Consider the following 7,139-nt stretch of genomic DNA (forward strand, 5'->3'; position numbering starts at 1 on the left):
AGCGGTGCCCATTTTAAAGGTTGTCCTTTGGAGATCCGCCTCCATCGCAAAGATCAACACATTTTAATTTAGGTTAATTTTCGTGATTTATTTCATTGATTTAGTATTTAGTTTGCAATTAACATTGTTTTCATACAAAACCCGCACAATGCACGGGTCTGATCTGACCAATTTCGAAATTCCAGATCCGTGTAATGCACGGGTTTTGTCCATAATATATTTTAATTTGCTTTTCTTATTTTGATAATATTTGATTAATTTCAGTTTAATTTATTTATTTGACTTTAGTTTTTAATTTATGTTGTTTGTAATTTGTGTCGTGTTTTGACCGACCACTAACGTTTGCTAATCTATCTTATGCTAAGAGTAAGAAAATCTTATCCCTCTCTTTGTTTATTTTTACTAGGATTGTAAGATATAACCCAACTCAATCCATCACAACAATAATTGCTTGCTTATAATTTGAGAACATGTTTGTATGATCAATTCCCATGAATCCCCTATAACCCCATGACACCCTAGTGCTTTTTATCCATTGTTTACAACCCTTTTCAATTCATCTTGCTTGTTTACTTTCATTGCTATTTAGTTTAGTGACCTTCTACATCAACCCAAATTGTGACACCCCTAAGACACCACTAGTTTTAATAGAAATCTCATTTCAATTCCCGTCCCTTGGGATCCGACCTTTACTTGCCTCTTTACTAATTGTAGAGTTGTTTGTGAAGTTATAAATTGTGTTTTGGTCTAGGTGCTTCCAACGACAATTGTTCCGAAAAATAGAATATAGCTCCGATAGTCCGACCAAAAATGGCGCCGCTGCCGGGGATGGTGTTATCTTGATTTAGATTTTCTTATATTGTTATTAGTTGTGTCTTTCTTTGCCTCGAGGAAGTAAAACTCCTCAAGGTTTGTTCTAATTATTTTCAAGTTGTTTGATAGTTTGCAAGATGGACCTTATAGATTGTTTTGTAGAGGACCACCTAAATATACCCTTCTTCAAAGATCCCATGCAAGCATTGGAAGCCTTGGAAGCAAGTGAGGCTAAAAATATGTATTGGGAATTGGAGGTAGATCTTTTTGAGGCCGCTATAGCTAACAAAGAACTCACTCATGCACAATCCGTATTGGTGCATAACATCCTAGTGGAAGCATGTCAACCTATAGAAGATGAGCAATCCATCCTAGAAGACATCTTACAAGCTCAAGAGCAAGAGGAATCCATCATGGAATTCGAATATGATGAGGTTGATGAGAATGAAGAACAAGTTGAATATGCTATGAGAATGGAATGTCTAATGGAGATGGAGCAAATTCTAAATGAAACTCCAAAGGAGGAAAGTGAGGTACAAACTCCTACTTTAAAACCCCTTCCCCCAAATTTGAAATATGATTACCTTGATGTATCAAAGACCAAACCCGTGATTGTTAATGATAGACTTGATGAGGACCAATTGGGAAAATTGCTTGATGTGTTAAAACAACATGAGAAGGCTATAGGTTATAGTCTAGATGACCTTAAGGGGATAAGTCCCAATTTTTGCATACATAGAATTCATATAGAGGAAGACCATAGACCTACCATTCAACCTCAAAGAAGATTGAACCCCCACATGCAAGAAGTTGTTAAAGGAGAAGTTATGAAATTACTTGATGCGGGAATCATATATCCCATATCGGATTCTTTGTGGGTTAGCCCCGTCCAAGTGGTACCTAAGAAAGGAGGCACCACGGTAGTGACAAATGAAAAGAATGAACTAATACCCACAAGGATGATCACCGGTTGGCGTATGTGCATTGACTATCGAAAATTAAATTCCGCAACAAGAAAGGATCATTTCCCCCTACCATTCATTGACCAAATGCTTGAGAGGTTAGCCTCCAACAAATACTTTTGTTACCTTGACGGGTATTCGGGATTCATCCAAATCCCTATACACCCGGATGACCAACATAAGACCACCTTCACATGTCCTTATGGTACTTTTGCATATAGGAGGATGCCTTTTGGTTTATGCAATGCCCCCGTCACTTTCCAAAGATGCATGATAAGTGTCTTCTCCGATTACCTAGAGACCATAATGGAAGTTTTTATGGATGATTTTAGCGTTTATGGAAAGGACTTTGACTCATGCTTCCATAATCTTTCTCTTGTATTGCAAAAATGTGAAGATGTTAGTCTTGTTTTAAATTGGGAAAAGTGTCACTTCATGGTCAATGAAGGAATTGTTTTGGGTCATTTAATCTCGGAAAAGGGCATCGAAGTCGATAAAGCTAAAGTTGAGGTGATAGAGAAACTCCAACCTCCCGTGAATGATAAAGGGGTGAGAAGTTTTCTCGGTCACGCGGGTTTTTATCGCCGTTTCATAAAGGATTTTTCAAAAATAGCGAAACCCCTCACACAACTTTTGCTTAAGGATGCCCAATTCCTTTTCACTGATGAGTGTGTTGAAGCCTTTAATAGAATCAAGGAAGCACTAATCTCGGCACCGATCATTCAACCTCCAAATTGGGAACTACCATTCGAGATTATGTGTGGTGCTAGTAACTACGCCGTTGGAGCGGTTCTTGGTCAACGGGTAGGAAGAGCTCTTCATGCCATCTATTATATAAGCAAGACACTTGATCCCTCCCAAGTGAACTATGATACCACCGAGAAAGAGCTTCTTGCCATTGTCTATGCTTTGGACAAATTCCGTTCCTACTTGCTTGGATCCAAAGTAATTGTCTTTTTGGATCACCGTGCTCTCCGACATCTCTTGATAAAGAAGGAGGCAAAACCAAGGTTGTTAAGATGGATTTTGCTTCTTCAAGAATTTGACTTGCAAATAAGAGACAAGAAAGGAGCCGAGAATGTAGTAGCGGATCACTTGTCAAGGATTCGGTTTCATGATGAAAATGGAGAAACCCCGATCAATGACTCATTTCCCGACGATATTTTAATGGCCATTCAAACACAACTTGAAAGGCACATCACCCCATGGTTTGCCGATTATGCTAACTATATTGTTGGAAGAGTACTCCCTCCAAATTTGAACCACAACCAAAGGAAGAGATTCCTATTTGAGGTGAAGAGGTACTTTTGGGACGACCCAAACCTTTACAAGGAATGTAGTGATGGGCTCTACCGGAGATGCATCCATCAATAGGAAGTCCAAGGAATCTTGGAAGGATGTCACTCATCACCCTACGGTGGGCACCATGGAGCAAGGAGGACCATTGCAAAAATTCTTCAATCGGGCTTCTATTGGCCTACAATGTTTCAAGACACAAGAGAATACATCATTCATTGCGATGCTTGTCAAAGAACGGGGAATATCTCTTGGAGGAACGAAATGCCACAAAGGGGCATTCTAGAGGTAGAGATCTTCGATGTTTGGGGAATCGACTACCAAGGGCCCTTTGTGACATCCAATGGAAATAAGTACATCCTTGTGGCCGTAGACTACGTCTCAAAATGGGTAGAGGCAATTGCCACTCCAAATGATGATGCGAAAACGGTCACCAAGCTCTTCAAGAAGATAATCTTCCCAAGATTTGGAGTTCCTAGAGCAATCATAAGTGATGGAGGAACGCATTTTCATGAAAAGAAACTTGCATCTCTTTTGACCAAGTATGGTGTCCAACATAGAACCAGCTTGGGGTATCATCCTCAAACAAGCGGTCAAGTTGAAGTTTCAAATAGAGAGATCAAACAAATCCTTGAGAAAGTTGTGAACAAGACCCGAAAAGATTGGAGTATAAAGCTTGATGATGCTCTTTGGGCTTATAGGACGGCCTATAAGACTCCCATAGGAGCCTCCCCTTACAAGCTTGTCTATGGAAAAGCATGTCATTTGCCAATCGAATTGGAGTATAAAGCTTTTTGGGCAATCCGAGCTCTTAATCTCGATCTCAAGTTAAGTGGTCAAAAGAGGATGATTCAAATTCAAGAGTTGGCGCAATTCCGACTACAATCCTATGAGAATGCCAAGATCTACAAAGAAAAGACGAAATTGCTTCATGACAAAAGGATTAGACAAAAGGCCTTGCACAAAGGGGACAAAGTCCTTCTATTCAATTCCCGCTACCGACTTTTTCCGGGAAAGTTGAACTCTAGATGGATGGGTCCCTATGTGATAACCGAAGTTGGAAGATACGGAGATTTTGAACTAAAAGCGGAAGATGGAAGCAAGTTCAAAGTCAATGGTCAAAGATTGAAGCCATACTATGAAGGAGCGTTTATTGGAGAGGTCGAGGTCACCTACCTCGGGCCTTCTCATCCTTGAAAGAACCAACAAAGGGAGAGTTTGGTGGAGTCCTCCCTAAACCACCACTTGTAAATATACTAACCCTCTAACTTGTATTTATAGTTTTATTGCATTTCTTTAATAATAAACATAAGCTCTTTTCATGAGAGTAAGTGAGGGAGGGTCACTAACGAATTTTGAATGAAGGAAGGAACCAATTTTCAAGTGTGGGGAAGCATCTAAGAGAGGAAAGAAAGTCAAAGGGAGATTCACAGCTTGAACACGTGCGTGTTCCCTGGAATCCGGCTGTCTGGCAAGAATCCGGGCGTCCTGTGAAGAATCCGTCCGGCCTTCTAAACTGAGAAATTGAAAATTTTGGACTGTAGAAGAATCCGAGCGTCTCAGAAGGGAAGACGCTCGTCCTGAAGAATCCGACCGTCTTTGCAGAAAGACGCCCGTCTTTCTACCTGTGCATTTCAAGAAAATGAAGGAAATGTAGATCTATATACACTAACATATTCATATATGTTTATAAATTTATTTGTCATAAAATTAATAAAGGTCTTATGCATGCAAACATTAATTAAAGAGATGGAAAAATCTATATCTCACCATGTGATTTTCGGATTTATGGGCACAAGTGAGTTCACCTACTCACTTGTTCTTGAGCTCTCCAAATAGAAGAACAAGGACTCAAAGGTACAATCCCTCCCAAAAGCATATACTCAAGGAATACGTCTTAATAAACCAATACTATTTAGATCTAGTAATAATATTAGTTTCACCATAAAAATGACACAAAATAAATTGTATTTTGGCTCTTGAAAATTTCGGTCAAGAGGTGATGTTTTTGTGAGATTTTATTTCTCTAGAATTATCATAAATTGTAGAGAGTTTTGGAGGATTTTCTTACACTAGAAAAAGATGGGAAGAATGAATAATTAAAATTAAAGAGAGGAGCTCTCCTCTCTTTCTTGTGGGAGGCCGAAAAAGAGAGCATTGGGTAGTATGCCCAATGCCTTTTGTTTTTGCTCTTCTCAAAAGCTTAGGCTTGCAAGGCTAGTACTTAGATATCATGATTGTGTTTTCCACTCAAGATAAAACACAATATATATCTTACACTACCTCCTCATTTTCGGTTTTTAAGCATAAAATGGAGAACCCATTTTATTTTGTAATTTGTCAATTTTGTCACATGTAACATGTTACATGACATGTCACAATGTAATGTATTTTTAACATATTAAAAATCAACATACTCATAAAATATGTCATTTACAAAATCGACTAGTAATTCGTAATTACTTGTACCAAAAATGTTTCCAAATTATAAACTACAACATTCTGTATTTATAATAATTTATTCATTCCGTTTCAATTGTTTCTTTAAACAATAATTTCATCTAAGTAATAAAATAATTCGATTACTTAGACCGTATCTCATTTAATCATATTTACAATAAGATACGTAAATTACACTCACAAAATCATCCGTCAATTTTAAGCAATTTAATTAACTCGTATCGGTATACGATCAATTAAATAATCAATTAAGAGTATTTCCCTATAGGTATGACCTAAGGGGATCAACTGATCACCACCGTCGCACGACAGTAATGTCAAACTCTAGTCAGCCAATCATTACCGATATGTGTAGACCAGTTGACTGTAAAATATTACATCCCACATGTATTCTTAAAATGAGATTTAATAATGATATTTAAATCATGTGATCGCACTATTGTTGAGGACACATTTCCCAACAATCTCCCACTTGTCCTCGACAAGTGTGCGTCACCAATTCTCTTGTCCTATTACTATCTCCCACTCAATGCAAGGTGTCTTTCGGTCGTACTTGCAAGTGATCATATCGAGAGTGGTTTCCTCGATCCGGAGAATAAACTGTTTTTGACCGGATTTATCCACTGGATTCCTTCCGAGCGTGGCCACGCATTTCGATTCATTACTCCTCGAGTGGCCCTGAGATATTGTTTTAACCCTGACAAGGGGATGGACAATTCCTATCGCACTCATTCCCTTCGACTAGCCACAGCCATCATAACCCAAAATATGCCCATTTGACCCCATTTACGAAGGTCGTAGTAACACAAATCAAAGTTAATCAAATCGTGCCATCTTAGGTGAATAGTCTTTAGTCAAAAGAATCGACTCATTTGAATACTATAGCAGCTCTCGCCACGACCAGGCTATATAAATTTGCCAGAACTCTATAAGCGGTCATTAGGCCCGACAAAATGTTCCTAACAGTCTGCCTATGTTATCGACTAGTCATCTCACATGACTCTATGGCACTTGAACTTGCCATCAATCGCATCACACTCTAGTCACTTCGAGACGTCACCTCATACAAATGACTATGGGCGAATACAATGCTAATCCGTGTTCACTTTAACGGGGTTCAATGTTCTCTCTACAACCCGTTTGGATGTAACAAAGTATAATAAAAGAGTTTTAAAATAAAACTCGAACGATAAATGCGATTATCACATATGAATAGTCAATGCCTGATTACTATTCCATGTCCTATAATCTAATTTGATCTTGCATGTAGTTGTTCATTTCAATTCAATTGAAATGACATGACTCATCATGTTAAGCCTATGAGAAGGCTTTGGTTAGTAGGTTTTATCAACTTCTTGTACCTTACTCAACCTTACTACATACTCGTTTTCCTTTGTAATGTATACATTTGCATCACAAAACTTTCTGAGTACATGTCGAGATCCAATCAAGACATAGGCCCTCTAGCCTAAGAATAGCTCCCACTGTTTTCACAGTGTGCGGGACTCATCCTTCTTGCACATCTCATGATTGCAAGTGTACTCAATTTCCGTTATAAATATCTCTCATTGTTCTTTATTGCCTAGAACGATTCTAGAAAATCTACTT

The sequence above is a fragment of the Silene latifolia genome, chromosome X (assembly GCF_048544455.1).
Source record: "Silene latifolia isolate original U9 population chromosome X, ASM4854445v1, whole genome shotgun sequence".
Lineage (NCBI taxonomy): Eukaryota > Viridiplantae > Streptophyta > Magnoliopsida > Caryophyllales > Caryophyllaceae > Silene > Silene latifolia.